The following is a 17834-nucleotide window of genomic DNA, read 5'->3' as shown; positions in this document are numbered from 1 at the left end:
TTAAGAAAATTAAAATTAAGAAAACTATTGAGCTAATTAATAATACTAAGAGTTGGTTTTAGGAAAACAACAATAAAATTGATAAACCTTTGGTCAATCTGATTTAAAAAAAGAAAGAAGAAAACCAAATTACCAATATAAAAAAATGAAAAGGGTGAACTAACCTGTAATGAGGAGGAAACAAAAACAATAATTAGAAATTACTTCACCTAATTGTATGCCCACAAATTCAACAATCTAAATAAGTTGGATGATTATTCCTAAAAATATAAATTGCCTAGATTAACAGAAGAGGAAGTTGAGTACTTAAATAACCCCATCTCAGAAAAAAATAATTGAACAAACCATCAATGAACTCCCTAGGAAAAAATCTCCAGGGCCAGATGGATTTGCAAGGGAATTCTTCTTTTTCTTTTCCTTTTTTTTTTTTTTCTGTTTGAATGTGAGCCATTGCTTTTATTAACATAAAAAGTGAATACAGTCATTGAAATGGGGGAGGCACTGGGAATCGAGGAGAGGCTGTGTCTTAGAGGATAGGGCAGGGCCCTGTGAAGTAGAGGTGCTTGGACATCTGGTGAGTGTCCCCAACACCTTGCTAATGGCCTGGCACAGCCAACTAACATCCAGCAGACTCCAGTAACCAGCCCCTAGCCATAGTCTTGGCATCAGAAGCAGCCATTCTAGATGGCCCAAGACTGGGATCCATGGGAGGAAGGCCTTGCAGCTGACCAACTGGGCACAGAAGGTTGACTGGAGGCTCCCTGGCCCCTGACCTGCCAGCCTCACTCCTTTTACAGGTCTGGGACCCACATCACATTTATAAACTCTGACTCTTCTGACTTATACTAACTGTCCTTCCCACCAAATCCAGGCAGATCCTGTGTTTTAGAGCAATATGCATAATGTTCTGGTGGCCTAAGAGGGCCAATTTACTTCCATGGACCTGAAGATGGTTCCCTTAGAAGTTCTCAAGATCCAAGTCTCACATTTTACAGATGAGAAAGCCACACAGGTAGTCCTTAGAGCAGGGCTAAAATCAGAACTCAGGGTGGTCCCTTCTTGCTTGAGAGGCTGGGCTGGTGGAGAGCTTAAGCTTGGGGACTCTTCCCCAAAGGAGGGGGTCCACCAGGCTGAACTGGCCTGGGCCAAATGTTCTGCAATGAACCACGATGGAATGGGGCCCATGGGCAGCTGCTGTATGTCCAGCCTGGGAAAACAGGGGACCCCCCCCAAAAATGCATCAATACCTAGGATTATAATGGAAACCAAATCTACTGAAGTAGTTATCAAAATGTTAAAAAGAAATTCATGGGCCACAAGTGAAGAACTCTCAGCCATGTTCCATGAAGGCTGCAGGGCTACTTGGAGCCCTGGGCCACAGTCACGAGCAGCTGGCTGTCACTAAAGACTGGTCAACGTTCATCTCAGGATATCACTATCCCTCTCCGTTCCCTTCTATTTCAGGGGTAATAATCTTCATTTACAAACATAATGTGCTTTATTACTTCGTGTTTGCTGAATAATTTGCACAGACCACTTCTTTTCTGATCTTTGGATCTCTAGCTATCCCCCCTTGTGGAGGACTCTTCAGTGGGACAGATTGTGCCATTCAGCATGAACATGGAAAGTCATGATAAAACCATCCCCAGGCTCCTTGTTAAGTCTCACTGCTGTTTTTTGGGGGGGCCCAGAGGCAAAGACAGGGAGCGTTGTTGATCTTGGCTAGGCCTGGTGATCCAAGAGGATCTGGAGGCTTAAATAAAGACTCTAAAGATAAAAATCAAGCCTGGCCACCTGCTATTTGGTCCAGACCCCTTCCTGGTGCAAGCCTAATGAGGCTGGTGAAGGAGGAACAGAGTTGGCCTCTTAAATTCTGCTCTTTGAGCCCTCTCTGGGCCAGAATGAGCGAAGACTAGGCAAGGGAGCAATGCCACAAAGTATCTCCATTCATCATTCCAGAACACATAATTGTTCTTTTTTATTAGAAAAACAGAAATTGCTTGCCTAGGCCAAAGAACCCAAAGCTAACCTCATTACAGTCATCCAAGGCCTGCCACTGGGCCTCTGTGTTTTGGGAGCTACAGGCCAGAAGTGTCACAAGTCAGATTGATCCAAGGACCCTGCTGGAGAGGGCAGTCATGGTGGAGGGATGCCATCACAAGATGTCAGTCCTGCTGTGTGGCCCCAAACAGGTAATTCTGTGGGAACTCATGGATGATTTTGAGAGGATCACTGTAGAGCCAGAGATCAAAGCTGTTGGTGTTGTCTCTGAAAGGCATGTAGGATGCACACAAGCATGGTGGCCTTGGCTATAACTCTGTCAATGATGACTTCCAGGGTCCCAGAAATCTCCTGTTCAACAGGCTCTGCCAGCTCCACCATCACCTGTTTGCCATCTCCATTGGACAGGATGAAAGACTTTCTGCTGGGGTGGTTCTTCTCCAGCCATCCCAGGAAGCACATGGGCCAGTTGATGAAGTGCACCATCTGCTCAGCTCCAATCTGCATCCACTGCAGCTCCAGCACCTCTGCCATGGTGGGAAAGGGGCCCTGGGGCTTTCAAGTGAATTCTATCAAACATTTAAAGAGCAGTTAATTCCAATACTATATAGACTATTTGGGAAAATTGCCAAAGAAAGAGTCCTACCAAATTCTTTTTATTATATAAATATGGTTCTGATACCTAAATCAGAAAGAGCTAAAACAGAAATAAAATTATAGACCAATTTCTCTAATGAATATAGATGCAAAAATTTTAAATAAGATATTAGCAAAAAGAATACAGCAACTCATCATGAGAATAATACATTATAACCAGGTAGGATTTATATTACAAAAACTATTAGCATTATAGGCCATATCAACAACAAAACTAACAGAAACTACATGATTATCTCAATAGATGCAGAAAAAGCTTTTGACAAAATATAACACACATTCCTCTTGGAAACACTGGAAAGCATATGAATAAATAGAATTTTCCATAAAATCATAAGCAGTATCTACCTAAAACTGTCAGCAAGCCTTATATGCAATGGGGACAAGCTAGGTGCATTTCCAATAAGATTAGGGGTGAAACAAGGATTTCCATTATCATCACTATTATTCAATATGGTACTAGAAATGCTAGCTGTAGCAATAAGAGAAGAAAAAGAAATTATAGGAATTAGAATAGGCAAAGAAGAAACTAAGTTATCACTCTTTTGCAGATGATATGATGATATACTTAGAGAATCCTAGAGAATCAAGTAAAAAACTATTTAAAATAATAAACAACTTTGGCAAAGTTGCAGGTTACAAAACAAACCCACATGAATCATCTGCATTTCTATATATTACTAACAAAGCCCAAGAGCAAGAGAGAGAAAAAGAAATCCCATTTAAAGCTATGGTAGACACCACAGAATATCTGGAAGTCTACCTGCCAAAACAAACCTAGGGACTATATGAACACAATCACAGAACTCTTTTCCCACAAATAAAGTCAGTTCTAAGTAAGTGGAAAAACATCAGTTGCTGTTGGATAGGCTGAGCTAATATAATAAAAATGAGAATTCTACCTAAATTAATATACTTATTCAGTATCATACCAATCAAACTAGCAGATAATTATTTTCTGGAGCTAGAAAAAATAATATCAAAATTCATCTGGAAGAACAAAAGTCCAGAATATCAAGGGAATTAATAAAAGAAATGCTAGGGAAGGTAGCCTAGCTGTATCAGATCTCAAATTGTATTATAAAACAGCAGTCATCAAATCCACTTGGTACTGGTTAAGAAACAGAGGGGCAGACTAGTGGAATATGTTAGGTACTCAAGACACAGTAATCCATGAATATAGCAATTTTCTGATAAACCCAAGGACTCCAGTTTCTGGGAGAAGAACTCACTGTTTGACAAAAACTGCTGGGAAAGCTGAATAACAGTGTGGCAGAAACTGGACATAGACCAAAGCCTGACACCATACACAATAATAAAGTCCAAATGGATACATGATCTAGGTGTAAAGATTGATACTGTAAAGAAATTAGGGGAGCAAGGAATAGTGTATTTGTCAGATTTATCGAGAATGGAGCAATTTATAACCAAATGAGAGAGAGAACAATATGAAGTGCAAAATGGATAATTTTGATTACATTAAATTGAAAAGTTTTTACACAAAAAACTCAATGCAACCAAGAGTAGGAGGGAAGCAGAAAACTGGGAAAGATTTTTGCAACCAGTGTTTGTGATAAAGGCCTCATTTCTAAAATATATAGAGAACTGAGTCAGATGTACAAGAATACAAGTCATTCTCCAATTGATATATGGTCAAAGAATATGAACAGAGAGTTTTCAGAGGAAGAAATTAAAGCTATCTATAATCATATGAAAAAAATGCTCTAAATCAGAGGGATGCAAATCAAAGCAACTCTGAGGTACTACATCACACCTATCAGATTGGCTAACATGGCAAAACAGGAAGATGATAAATGTTGGAAAAGGTGTGGGAGACTTGGAACACTAATTCATTGTTGGTGGAGCTGTCAAATGATCCAACCATTCTGGAGAGCAATCTGGAACTGTGCCCAAAGGGCTACAAAAGTATGCATACCCTTTGACTCAGCAATATCACTTCTGTGACTCTATCCCAAAGAGATCATATTTATAGCAGCTCTCTTTGTGGTGGCCAAAAACTGGAAATAAAGGGGATGCTCATCAATTGGGAAATGGCTAAACAAGTTGTGTGTATGAATGTAATGGAATACTATTGTGCAATGAAACAATGAACAGGAAGGCTTCAGAGAAGCCTGGAAGGACCTATATGAACTGATGCTGAGTGAAAGGAGCAGAACCAGGAGAACTTTGTGCACAGCAACAACCACAGTGTGCGAGGAATTTTTTCTGGTAGACTTAGTACTTCATTGAAATGTATGGACTTAAATAATTTCCAGTGGACTCTTGAGGCAAAACACCTTCCACATCCAGAGAAAGAACTTTGGAATTGGATCGCAGATAGAAAGAGACCATTTTCTTTTGCATTATGTTTTGTTTTATTTTGTGATTTCTCCCATTCTTTTTAATTCTTCTATGCAACAAGTATTTAATAGGAAAAAAAAGAAAAGGATATAAGAACTTGGTATTGAAGGTGTGGATAAAAAGATGGATCATCTAAAAGATGCCTAAATAAGGAAAAAGTAAAAAAAAATACTTGTAGCTGCTCTTTTTATGGTAGCTGAGAACTGGAAATCAGAGGGAGGGCCTTATTTGGGGAATGGTCAAACAAATTGTGACATATGATTGTAATGGATTACTCCCTCCCTCCCTTCCTTCTTCTTCCTTCTTTTTTTCTTTTTGAATTGTTTTTTAAAAAATGACAAATACGGAAATGCTTTAAATGATTGTACATGTATAAGCTACATCATATTACTTATCATGTCAAGGAAGGGGAAAGAGAGGGATGGAAGAAGGAATAAAATTTGAATCTCATAAATTTTTGAAAAAATGTTAAAAATTCTTTTAACTTGTAACTTTGGAAAAATAAAGTATTATTAAATCTTTTTCTTGAAAAATATATTTTGCACATGTAGATCCTTTGTTCCCTCTATTATGATATTTGGGGGATATAGACCTGGAAATGGTATTGCTGGACCAAAGAGTATGCACAGTTTGGTTGCCTTTTGGGCCTAGTTCCAATTGCTCTCCAGAATGGTTGGATCAGATCACAACTCTACCAAAAACATATTAGTGTCTCAATTTTCTAACATCCTCTCCAATATTTATCATTTTTTTCTTTTTATCATATAAACCAATCTGATTGGATTAAGATGGAATTTCAGAGTTGTTTTAATTTGTATTTCTCTAATGAGAAGTAATTTAGAGCACTTCTTTGTATGTCTGTAGATATCTTTGATTTCTTCATCTGAAAACTGCCTGTCCATATCCTTTGACCATTTATCAGTTGGGGAATGGCTTGTTTTCTCATAAATGTGACACAGTTCTCTATATATTTGAAAGATGACGTCTTTATCAGAGCCACTTGCTGTAAAGATTGTTTCCCAGTTTTTTTTTTATTTTCTCCTAATCTTCGTTACATTGGTTTTGTTTGTAGAAAAGCTTTTCAATTTAATTTGATTAAGATGATCTATTCTCCATTTTTCAATGCTCTCTATGGATTCTTTGGTCATGAATTCTTCCCCTCCCCATAGATCTGACAGGTAGACTATGCCTTGCTCTTCTAATTTGATTGCTTCACTATCTATGATAACTTTTTAGTTTCCTTCCTTATCACTTTTAATTAGGTCTATTTTTGCTTTTACTTTGTCTAAGATCAGGATTGCCACCGCCGTTTTTGTAGTTGTGTTTACTTTTTTTATTACTTCAGGTGAAGCATAATAGATTCTGTTCCAGCCCCTTACCTTTACTCTGTGTGTCTCTGTACTGCAAGTACATTTCTGGTAAGCAACATATTGTAGGATTCTGGTTTTTGATTCACTCCGCTACCTGCTTCCATTTTAAGAGAGAGTTCATCCTATTCACATTCACAGTTATGATTACCACCTGTGTATTTTCCTCCATTCTATTCTTCCTTCTTTTTGCCCTCTCTTTCCATTCACACTTTCTCATCTCACCAGTGTTTTGCTTCTGTCTACCACCTTACTCAGTTGATCTTCTGTTCTATTAGTCCTATCCCCCCATTATTTAATCTCCTCCCCTCCTACTTCCCTGTCAGGTAAGATAGATTTCTATATTCAACTAAGTATGTATATTATTTCATCTTTTAGCCAATACTGATGAAAGTAAGGTTCAAGCAATGCCCATCACCTCCCATCCCATCTTCTCCTTCACTGTAATAGGTTTTTCTCACCTCTTGTGTGATAATTTGCCCCATTCTACCTCTCTCTTATTTCTATACCTATTTTACTGCTCTTTCTCATTTCTCAAGTTTTTATGTCACTCCCTCAAATTCATCTTATAACCATACACTCTCTCTATGTACATTCTTTCTGTCTATACTATTAATGATACAATTTTTGAGAATTACAAGTATCATCCTCCCTTTTAGGAATGTAAACAGTTTAGTTCTATGGAATCCTTTGTGTTTTTCTTTTCCCTTTTTGGCTGTTCATGTTTCTCTTGGGTCTTGATACTGGAAGTCAAAATTTTAGTTTAGTTCTGGTCTCTTTATGAAGGATTGAAATCCTTCTATTTCATTGAATGACCATTTTTTCTCTTGATGTATTATGCTAAATTTTACTGGGTAAGTGATTCTTGATTGTAATCCTAGCTCATTTGCCCTTAAGAATATCATGTACCATGACCTCTGATCCTTTAATGTTGCAGCTGCCAATTCCTATGTTATCTGGATTGTGACTCCCTGATATTTAAATTGCCTTCTTTTTTTTCTGGCCATTAGTAGTATTTTTTCCTTGACTGATATTCCTGAAATTTGTCTACAATGATCTCTCCTGGATCTATTTTCCAGGTCAGTTGTTTTTCCCATGAGGTATACATTTTATTCCATTTTTTTATTCTTTTGAATTTGATTTATTCATGATGTCTCATAGAGCCATTATCTTCCACTTGCCTAATTCTAACTTTTAAGGTGTTATTTTACTTAACTAGCTTTGATACTTTCTTTTCCATTTGGCCAATTGTGGTTATTAAGGAATTGTTTTCTTCAGTACATATTTTAATCTCTTTTTCCACTTGGTCATTTCTACATCTTAAACAGTTTTCCAAGCAGTTGACTTTGTTTTTTAAATAATTTTCTTGCATCACTCTCATTTATTTTCCCATTTTTTCTTCTTCTCCTCCCATATGATTTTTAAGCTCCTTTTTGAACTCTTTAATGAGTTCTTTCTGGACTTGAGATGACTTCCCACTTTTCTTGGGGTTTTGACCATAGATGTTTTGACTTTGTTGTCCTTTTCAGAGTTTCTGTCTTGGTCTTCCCTGTCACCACAATAACTTTCAAAAGTCAGATTCTTTTTCTTCTTATTATTATTTTTTGCTCATCTTTTTTTTCCCTTTTTTCCTTTCTTTTAAATGTGATCTTTGCAACCAGAGTGCAAGGGGCTCTATCTTGGGCTTCTTGTTCTAGTGGCTGTAGGCCCTGTTTACCTGATTCTGTGCTGATGTTATCCTGAGACCCACAGGGGACCCTCATGTCTGGTGCTGCGTCAAGGGGGAGGGTGGGAGATGGCTAGTGCTGCTGGAGGATATAGGGATCTGACAGCTTGCCTGGTGATGAGCTGGGGTCCTAGTGATGGTGTCCAGTGTGTGCTGAAGCCAGGAAAGTTTTTTCTGTGTCTCCCCTGGGCTATCCTGAAGCATGTGGAAGTCTGGCAGCTGCAGGATGCCTACCTGTCCAGGGCTATACTGAAGCTCATGGTGATTGTTGCATCTGAAGTCTGAAGGTTCCTCTGGCTATACTGAGGCTTGTGAAGGGACTACTGGTGTTGGCATTTGCCTACTCCACCACAATGGGGCTCAGGATCTCCTACTGGTTTACTGAGGTAGAGTTTGCTGCTGGCTTGCTGGGTTGCTTCCTGTACTAGGATGTGCTCCCCTTTTACCTAAATGAGATGGATCTTTCTTGACAATCCTCCATTCTTCCAGACTAAAAGACTGTTTCATCCCATTCTTCTGCTAACTCAGCTATTCCAGGATTTTTTCCAGCATCCTATTTTATGGTTGTTTGGAGGTAAAATGGGGAGAGCTACAGTGATTTAGTGCTTACTCCATCATCTTGCCTCCCAGAAGACCTCAAATCCAGTTATTCTGACTGCAAGTTCAACCACCGATCTTTCTACTATACAATGCTGTGCCCAGGTCCCACAACCTCTTGCTGTAGGGATATCAGGACTACCAGTAAAGGCAGGCTAATGATGCTTTCAAAGACACAGCTATTGTGAACCTTGATACACAGCATCATCACTGCCCAAGACAGTATTATATACTGTGCCTTAAGATCTCTGGCAGTGTAAAGTATAATCTACTGCTATATTTTTTCCATTAGCAAAGATATTTAGGAGACCTCAGTTCTACTGAAGTAGCTAGATTCCCTAGTGTTACCTTGCTTTGCCAGGAGAAGATTTCACCTGCTTATCTCTCTTTTGTTTCCCTTCTTGTCAACATTCAGTTCAGAAGTTCAAGGATCACTTTAGTAAATAACCCAAAAAAACTGGTACAGCTTTGCTTCTATAGGCTGGTTAAATTCAATTAGTCTCAAAAAGGAAGGTAGTACCCCAAAGAGTTGTCAACAGCTGTTGCATTCTTGCTCCCACAGATCACTCTTCTTACTCCTGTGATAATAGGCAGCAACTTTCAGCCTAAAGGGGTGGTAAGACTCAAAAAGGGGCAGCTAGGTGGCATAGTGGATAGAGCATCGTCCCTAGAGTCAGGAGAATTGGAGTCCAAATTCAGCCTCAGCCACTTACTAGTCATGTGATCCTGGGAAGTCATTTAACCCCAATGGACTCACCCAAAACAAAACAAAATAATTAAAAATATTCATAGAACAAAGCAACGAGAAATCATGCCAAATAGTCTGAAACCAAGTGTTAAGATATGTGGTATGAAATCTCAGTCCTGTAGGATGTCAGAGAAGAAGCAAATCAGTGAGATCTGGAATGGTGAAGGAAGGCTAAAGACCCTGAACCAGTGGCTTAAAATCCAGGGAAGATATGAAGAGGCAGAGGGGAGTGGTGAGGAACTTGTCAAGGACAGGGAATATATTTTATGAATGCCCTTTACATGTTCTTGGGAAGGTTGAAAGTGGTTAGTGGGTGTTGGGGAGTTCTTGGAGATAAGCCTGGGAAAAAGTGAGGATGGGGACAAGTTTGAGGGTCCTGAAAGCCAGGGAGGAGAATTTTGATTTGTATTACAAGATATCCCTCATTGATATCTCTTTTTGAGGCCTCATCATAAGAACTTAGGATTCCTGAAAAAAAGAAGACTTTTTTCCTACAGGTGCAGTAATGGACTACGTGTCTGTTGTCCAAGGATCAAATTAACTAAATGCAGGACTTATCACCAGTTGAATACCAGTCACATAGGAGGAAACTGAAGCTCAGAAAATTTCAATAAATTACCCCTTGTCAAACAACTGGGATTCAAACCCAGGTCTTTCCTTACTCTAAAAATCTAGCACTCTTTGTACCACAGTGCACTGTCTCTAAAATAATACCAAAATGGTGGAGTGGGGCAGAGTTAAGATGGTTAAGTAAAAACAGGGACTTGCTTGAACTCTCCCCCAAACCCATCCAAACACCTATAAAAATGATTAAACAAATTCTAGAGCAGCAGACTACAAAATGACAGAGTGAAGGAAATTTCTAGCTCAAGACAATTTGAAAGTTTGACAGGAAAGATCTATTGTACCAATCTGAGCACAAAACCTGCCAGCATAGACTGGGCCCCATCAAATCTGGAGGAGGCCTTGGGGGACAACTGTGGCAGTTTCCAGACTTCTCAATCCACAAATACCAAAGTAGCAAAAGTCTGTGGGACCTGGATAAGAAAGAAACACAGTTTGGCCCCAGCCCTGGGGCCAGTGGTGGTGGTGGCAGCTACTTCCTAAGCTCTTGACCCACAGATGGTGGGACAATGAAGAGGATGATCAGAGGGTTTCTTTGCTCACACTGAGGCAGAATTCACTTGTTTTGCCCATGTTTGGACCTGGATCACAGTCTTGGGTGGCAGTCTTGGGGTGAGAAGGAATGATGCCATGGTGGAAGTTGTGGTAGCAATGGGAGGGAATCCTCATCATAGTTCCAGGGCAGAAAAGAATACCTGTGGTCATTCACAGACAAAATCACAGGCCAGGGGGGGAGTAAACACCTCTATGTTGATCATACAACCTTAGGAGAACTGAAAATTTATGGGTCCCTAGAAGTATCTGTGAATACAGCTGCACAAAACTCTAGAAGCTTGGGACAATACACCGTCCACACTGGAAGCAGATCCCACATTAACAAGTAGTTAAAAAGTCAAGTAACTGGCTGATAAAATTAGCCACACAAATACACACACCCACACACACACACATACACACACACACACACACACACACACACACAAACTCAGACTATAGAATCTTATGGGACAAGGAATATTAAAACTTACAACCAGAAGACAACAAACTCAAATCTCCCTATATCCAAAGCCTCCAAGAAAAGCATGAATTGGTCTCAGACAATGGAATAGCTCAAAACAAATTTTGAAAATCAAGTAAGAGAAGTAGTGCAAAATTGGGAAGAGAAATGAGAGGGATGCAAGAAAATCAAGAAAAACAAGTCAACAGCTTGCTAAAGGAGAACCAAAAAGAAAAAAAAAACTGGAGAAAAATAACACCTTAAAAAACAGACTACTGCAAATGGCAAAAGAGGTCCAAAAAGCTAATGAGGAGAAGAATGCCTTAAAGAACAGAATTGGCCAAATGGAAAAGGAGATCCAAAAGCTCAATGAAGAAAATAATTCCTTACAAATTAGAATGGAGCAAATGGAAGTTAATGATGATGAGAAATCAAGAAATTATACAACATAACCAAAAGAACGAAAACAAATAGAAGACAATGTGAAATATCTCATTAGAAGAACAACTGACCTGGATAAAAGATCCAAGAGATAATTTTAAAAATTTTGGACTCCATGAAAGCCATGATCAAAAAAAGTCTAGACATGACCCTTCAAGAAATTTTCAAGGAAAACTGCCCAGATATTCTAGAGCCAGGGGGTAACACAGAAAATGAAAGAATCCATTAATCACCTCCTAAAAGAGATCCCAAAAGGAAACTTGCTAGGAATATTTCAACCAATTTCCAAAATTTCTAGGCCAAGGAGAAAATATTGCAAGCAACTACAAAGAAGCAATTGAAGTATTGTGAAAATACAATCAGGATAACACAAGATCCAGCAGCTTCTACATTAAGGGACTGGAGGGCTTGGAATATCATATTCCAGAGGCCAAAGGAGCTAAGATTAAAACCAAGAATCACTAACCCAGCAAAACTGACTATAGTCCTTCAGGGGGAATAAATGAACATTCAGTGAGATAGATCTTTCAAACATTCTTGATGAAAAAAATAGAGGCTAGAGGGGCGGAGCCAAGATGGCGGAGTAGAAAGACGCACATACACATAGCTCTGAACCCACAACCCATAGAATGGCTACAGGGAAGTAACTCACGGCGAATTCCGCACCCAGAGGCCACGGAACATTGGAGCGAGGGAGATTTCTGTTCCAGAGAGACCTGCAAACCTCTCGCGGGGGGGTCCTTCGCGCTGCGGACTGGGTGCCGGGACTGGGAGCTGAGTGCAGCCCTGCCGCGGCCGCGGCACCGAGAGGAAAAGATCCGAGCAGGCTTCACAGACAGGATCTCCAGCGGCCACGCGGGTCCCTCCACCCACAGAGGGATCTGCAAACCTCTCGCAAAAGGTCCGTCGCGCTGCAGACACAAAGCCCAGCCCAGACCTGCTGCGGCCACGGCTGCGGCACCGAGAGAAACAGATCCGAGCAGGCTTCAGGGACGGGATCTCCAGCGGCTGCACAAGTCCCTCCACCCACAGGTGACAGGGGTGGGTGAGAGAGTCTCTTTGGCGGGTCGAGAGGGGAGTGGGGTGCCCCCATAATTCAGGCCCCCCCCGGGAGGTAGAAGCTGAGAGGCGGCTGCAGACAGGGGCTCCCCAAGCGGGCGGGAGCCTGAATCCATTGTGGGAGGTCTGTGCATAAACCCCCTGAGGGAACTGAGCCTGAGAGGTGGCCCTGCCCCGACCTCAGCACCAGAACATAATCTCATACTGAATAGCAGCCCTGCCCCCGCCAAAAGCCCTGAGGCTGGAAGCAGCATTTGAATCTCAGACCACAAACACTGGCTGGGAGGATCAGGAGGTGAGGTGGGTGTGAGGAAAATATTCAGAGGTCAAGTCACTGGCTGGGAAAATGCCCAGAAAAGGGAAAAGAAATAAGACTATAGAAGGTTACTTTCTTGGCGAACAGGCATTTCCTCCCTTCCTTTCTGATGAGGAAGAACAATGCTTACCATCAGGCAAAGACACAGAAATCAAGGCTTCTGTGTCCCAGCCCACCCAATGGGCTCAGGCCATGGAAGAGCTCAAAAAGAATTTTGAAAATCAAGTTAGAGAGGTGGAGGAAAAGCTGGGAAGAGAAATGAGAGACATGAAGTCAAAGCATGAACAGCAGATCAGCTCCCTGCTAAGGGAGACCCAAAAAAATGTTGAAGAAATTAACACCTTGTAAACTAGCCTAACTCAATTGGCAAAAGAGGTTCAAAAAGCCAATGAGGAGAAGAATGCTTTCAAAAGCAGAATTAGCCAAATGGAAAAGGAGATTCAAAAGCTCACTGAAGAAAATAGTTCTTTCAAAATTAGAATGGCACAGATGGAGGCTAATGACTTTTTGCAAAACCAAGAAATCACAGAACAAAGAGAGAAGAATGGAAAAATGGAAGATAATGTGAAATATCTCATTGGAAAAACAACTGACCTGGAAAATAGATTCAGGAGAGACAATTTAAAAATTTTGGGACTACTTGAAAGCCATGATCAAAAGAAGAGCCTAGACATCATCTTTCATGAAATTATCAAGGAAAACTGCCCTGATATTCTAGAACCAGAGGGCAAAATAAATATTCAAGGAATCCACAGAACACCGCCTGAAAGAGATCCAAAAAGAGAAACTCCTAGGAACATTGTGGCCAAATTCCAGAGTTCCCAGGTCAAGGAGAAAATACTGCAGGCAGCTAGAAAGAAACAATTCAAGTATTGTGGAAATACAATCAGGATAACACAAGATCTAGCAGCCTCTACATTAAGGGATCGAAGGGCATGGAACAGTATATTCCAGAAGTCAAAGGAACTAGGACTAAAACCAAGAATCACCTACCCAGCAAAACTGAGTATAATACTTCAGGGGAAAAAATGGTCTTTCAATGAAATAGAGGATTTTCAAATATTCTTGATGAAAAGACCAGAGCTGAAAAGAAAATTTGACTTTCAAACACAAGAATGAAGAGAACCATGAAAAGGTGAACAGCAAAGTGAAGTCATAAGGGACTTACTAAAGCTGAACTGTTTACATTCCTACATGGAAAGACAATATTTGTAACTCTTGAAACATTTCAGTATCTGGGTACTGGGTGGGATTACACATGCACACACGCTCACATACATAGAGACAGAGTGCACAGAGTGAATTGAATAGGATGGGATCATATCTTTAAAACAAAATGAAATCAAGCAGTGAGAGAGAAATATATTGGGAAGAGAAAGGGAGAAATTGAATGGGGCAAATTATCTCTCATAAAAGAGGCAATCGAAAGACTCATTAGTGGAGGGATAAAGAGGGGAGGTGAGAGAAAAACATGAAGTCTACTCTCATCACATTCCACTAAAGAAAAGAATAAAGTGCACACTCATTTTGGTAGGAAAACCTATCTCACAATACAGGAAAGTGGGGGATAAGGAGACAAGCAGGGTGGGGGGGATGATAGAAGGGAGGGCATGGGGAGGAGAGTGCAATTCGAGGTCGACACTCATGGGGAGGGATAGGATCAAAAGAGAATAGAAGTAATGGGGGACAGGATAGGATGGAGGGAAATATAGTTAGTCCTATACAACACAACTATTATGGAAGTCATTTGCAAAACTACACAGATATGGCCTATATTGAATTGCTTGCCTTCCAAAGGGAAGGGGTGGGGAGGGAGGGAGGAAGAGAAGTTGGAACTCAAAGTGTTAGGATCAACTGTTGAGTAATGTTCTTGCCACTAGGAAATAAGAAAAACAGGTAAAGGGGTATAGAAAGCTATCTGCCCCTACAGGACAAAAGAGAAGATGGAGACAAGGGCAGAGAGGGATGATAGAAGAGAGAGCAGATTGATCATAGGGGCAATTAGAATGCTTGGTGTTTGGGGGGGGAGGGGATAAAAGGGGAGAAAATTTGTAACCCAAAATTTTGTGAAAATGAATGTTAAAAGTTAAATAAATAAATTTAATAATAGAAATCTTTAAAAAAAAAATAGAGGGTGTTCAAACATTCTTGATGAATCAGAAATTTGATTTTTAAATACAAGACTCAACAGAAGCATGAAAAGGTAAACAGGAAAGAGAAATCATAGGGACTCATTAAAGTTGAACTCTTTACATTCCTACATGGAAAGATGATATTTGTAAGTCATGAGAAAGGGCAGAGGGTGAGTTGAATATGAAGGGATGATATTTAAAAAAAAATAAAATTAAGGGGTGAGAGAGGAATATACTAAGAGAAGGAGGAAGGAAAAGGTAGAATGGGATAAGTTATCTCACTAAAGATGCAAGAAAAAGCTATTTATTAAATTGGAGGGCAAAAGGGAGAATGTGAGAGGGAATGAGGGAACCTTACTCCCATAAGATTTGGCTTAAGAAGGGAATAACATACATACTCAATAGGGTATGGAAATCTATCTTTATAGGAAATTAAGAGGGAAGGGGAGAAGAGAGGGGTGGATTACATAAGGGAGAGCAGATTGAGAGAGGGAGTAATCAAAAGCAGATACTTTTGAGGAAAGACAGGGTCAAAAAAGAGAATTGAATAAATGCTGGTGGGTGAGACTGGATGGAGGGAAACATAGTTAGTCTTTCACAACATGACTATAAAGGAAGTATTTTGCATGACTACACATGCACAACCTATATGGAATTGTTTGCCTTCTAAATGAGGGTGGGTGGGGAGGGAGGGAGGGAAGAGAATTTGGAACTTAAATTTTTAAAAGTTAATGTTAAAAAGTGTTTGTACATGCAACTGGGAAATAAGACATACAGGCAATGGAGTATAGATATCTATCTTGAGTTACAGGAAAATAGAATGGAAGGGGATAAGAGAAAGAATGTGATAGAAGGCAAGGCAGATTGGGAGAAGGGGTAATCAGAATGTAGTTATCTTGGGGTGGGAGGCAGGGAAAGAGGGGGACTCTTTGCAACTCAAAATCTTGTGGAAGTGAATGTTAAAAACTAAAAATAAATTGATTAATACACCCCTCCCAAAGTAGCACCAAAACATAAGGAGGAGGGGGAAAAGAAAGAAAGAAATATACACCAGAAATTGATCAGAAAGGAATATAGAATCAAAAGGGGAGAGTAGAATGTGTGTTTATTAAGTTAATATACACTTTTAAAAGTAAGTAATAGAGTTTACTATGTTGTTCAGTCATTTTTCAGTCATGTCTGACTCTTCATGACTACACTTGGGGTTTTCTTTGCAAAGATACTGTAGTGGTTTGCCATTTCCTTCTCCAAGATAAGGAAACTGAGGCAAACAGGGTTAAATGACTTGTTTAGGGTCACACATTTGGTAAATGTCAGAACAGATTTGAACTCATGAAAATGTCCTCCTGACTCCAAGCCTGACATTAGCCATCAATTTGCCCCTTAAGATAGATAATATGCACCATCTATTCTTGTATTTTGTGGTTTGAATATTATGTATGCTTAGAATAATTTTTACTTCAGTAAAAAAAATTATATGACTATATAACTCTGTCACTGTGGGTGCTACCTTATCTAGTGCAGATTACAGCCCCTCTATGAATTAGCAGATTGGATTTGACAAAGATTGTGAGTGAAAAAAAGCATCCTCCTCTGGCCAATTAAGGAATGGGCCTCTCCAATTTTTTTTATTCAAATTGACCAAAGTTTTCTCAATGTTCTTGTGTTTTTTTTTCATAAAACCAACTCTTAGTTTTATTTATTAATTCTATAGTTTTCTTAATTTCAATTTTATGCATCTCTCCTTTGGTATTCGGTATCCGGTATCCCCCAGTTTATGCTTTCACTTCTCCCTTCTCCCTTCCCTTCTGCAAGTTTTTTTTTTTTTACCACTGCCTCTCTCAGTCTTCCCTCCCTTTTGTCAATCCCCTCCCTTTTATTTCTCTTTTCTCTTACTACTTCTTCTCTCACTTTTCACCTCCCTTCACTTTTCTTTCCTTTCCCCTCCTACTGCCTATAGGGCAAGTTAGATTTCTATATTTAACTGAGTTCGTTGTTGCCTCCTTGAACCAAATAAGATGAGAGTAAATCTTCAGCAACGCTCACCTCCCTCCCCTCTTTCCCTCTGCTATAATATGTTTTTGTGCCACTTCTTGTGATGTAATTTACCTTATTCTGCCTCCTCCTTTTCTCTTCTTCTGTTCTAATCCACTCAAACCTTTAATCATGGTTTTTTTATCACATCAGTTAATTTATACCCATTCCCTCTATCAATGTATATACCTTTTAAATGTACGATAAATATACAATTCTCAAGATTAGCAAGTACCATCTTACCATATGGGATGTAAACAGGTTGCCCATATTGAATGACAAGTTGCTTCTCCCCTTTTTACCTTTGTATTTGAAGATAAAATTTTCTATTGAGCTCTGGTATTTTCATCAGGAAGGTCTGAAAATCCCTTATTTCATTGAGTGTCCATCTCTTTCCCTGAAATATTATGCTCAATTTTGCTGCATAATTGATCCATTGTTGTAGTCCAAGCTCCTTTGCCTTGCAGAACATCGCATTCCAATCCCTGTGATCTTTTAATGTAGAAGCCGCAAAGTCCTGTGTGATCCTGACTATAGTTCCTCAGTGTCTGAATTGTTTCTTTCTGGTTGCTTGCAGTATTTTCTCCTTAACTTGATAGTTTTGGAATTTGGCAACAGTATTTCTTGGCATTTTCAATTTTGGATCTCTTTCAGGAGATGTTCATTGGAGTCATTCAATGACTATTTGGCCCTCTGTATTTAGGACTTTAAGTCAGTTTTCCTTGATGATTTCTTGAAGGCTATTCTCCAGGCTTTTTTTTATCATGGCTTTCC

General features: G+C 39.7%; 1 pseudogene; it reads right to left on the bottom strand.

Annotated features, from left to right (window-relative positions):
* Window positions 1-2034: 2034 nt before the first annotated feature.
* Window positions 2035-2535, bottom strand: LOC140525800 (replication protein A 14 kDa subunit pseudogene; annotated as a pseudogene).
* Window positions 2536-17834: the final 15299 nt, after the last annotated feature.

The sequence above is a fragment of the Notamacropus eugenii genome, chromosome 1 (genome assembly GCF_028372415.1).
Source record: "Notamacropus eugenii isolate mMacEug1 chromosome 1, mMacEug1.pri_v2, whole genome shotgun sequence".
In the NCBI taxonomy this organism is placed as follows: Eukaryota; Metazoa; Chordata; class Mammalia; order Diprotodontia; family Macropodidae; genus Notamacropus; species Notamacropus eugenii.
The sequence above is the reverse complement of the archived record's forward strand: the minus strand, read 5'-3'. Positions and strand labels throughout refer to the sequence as shown.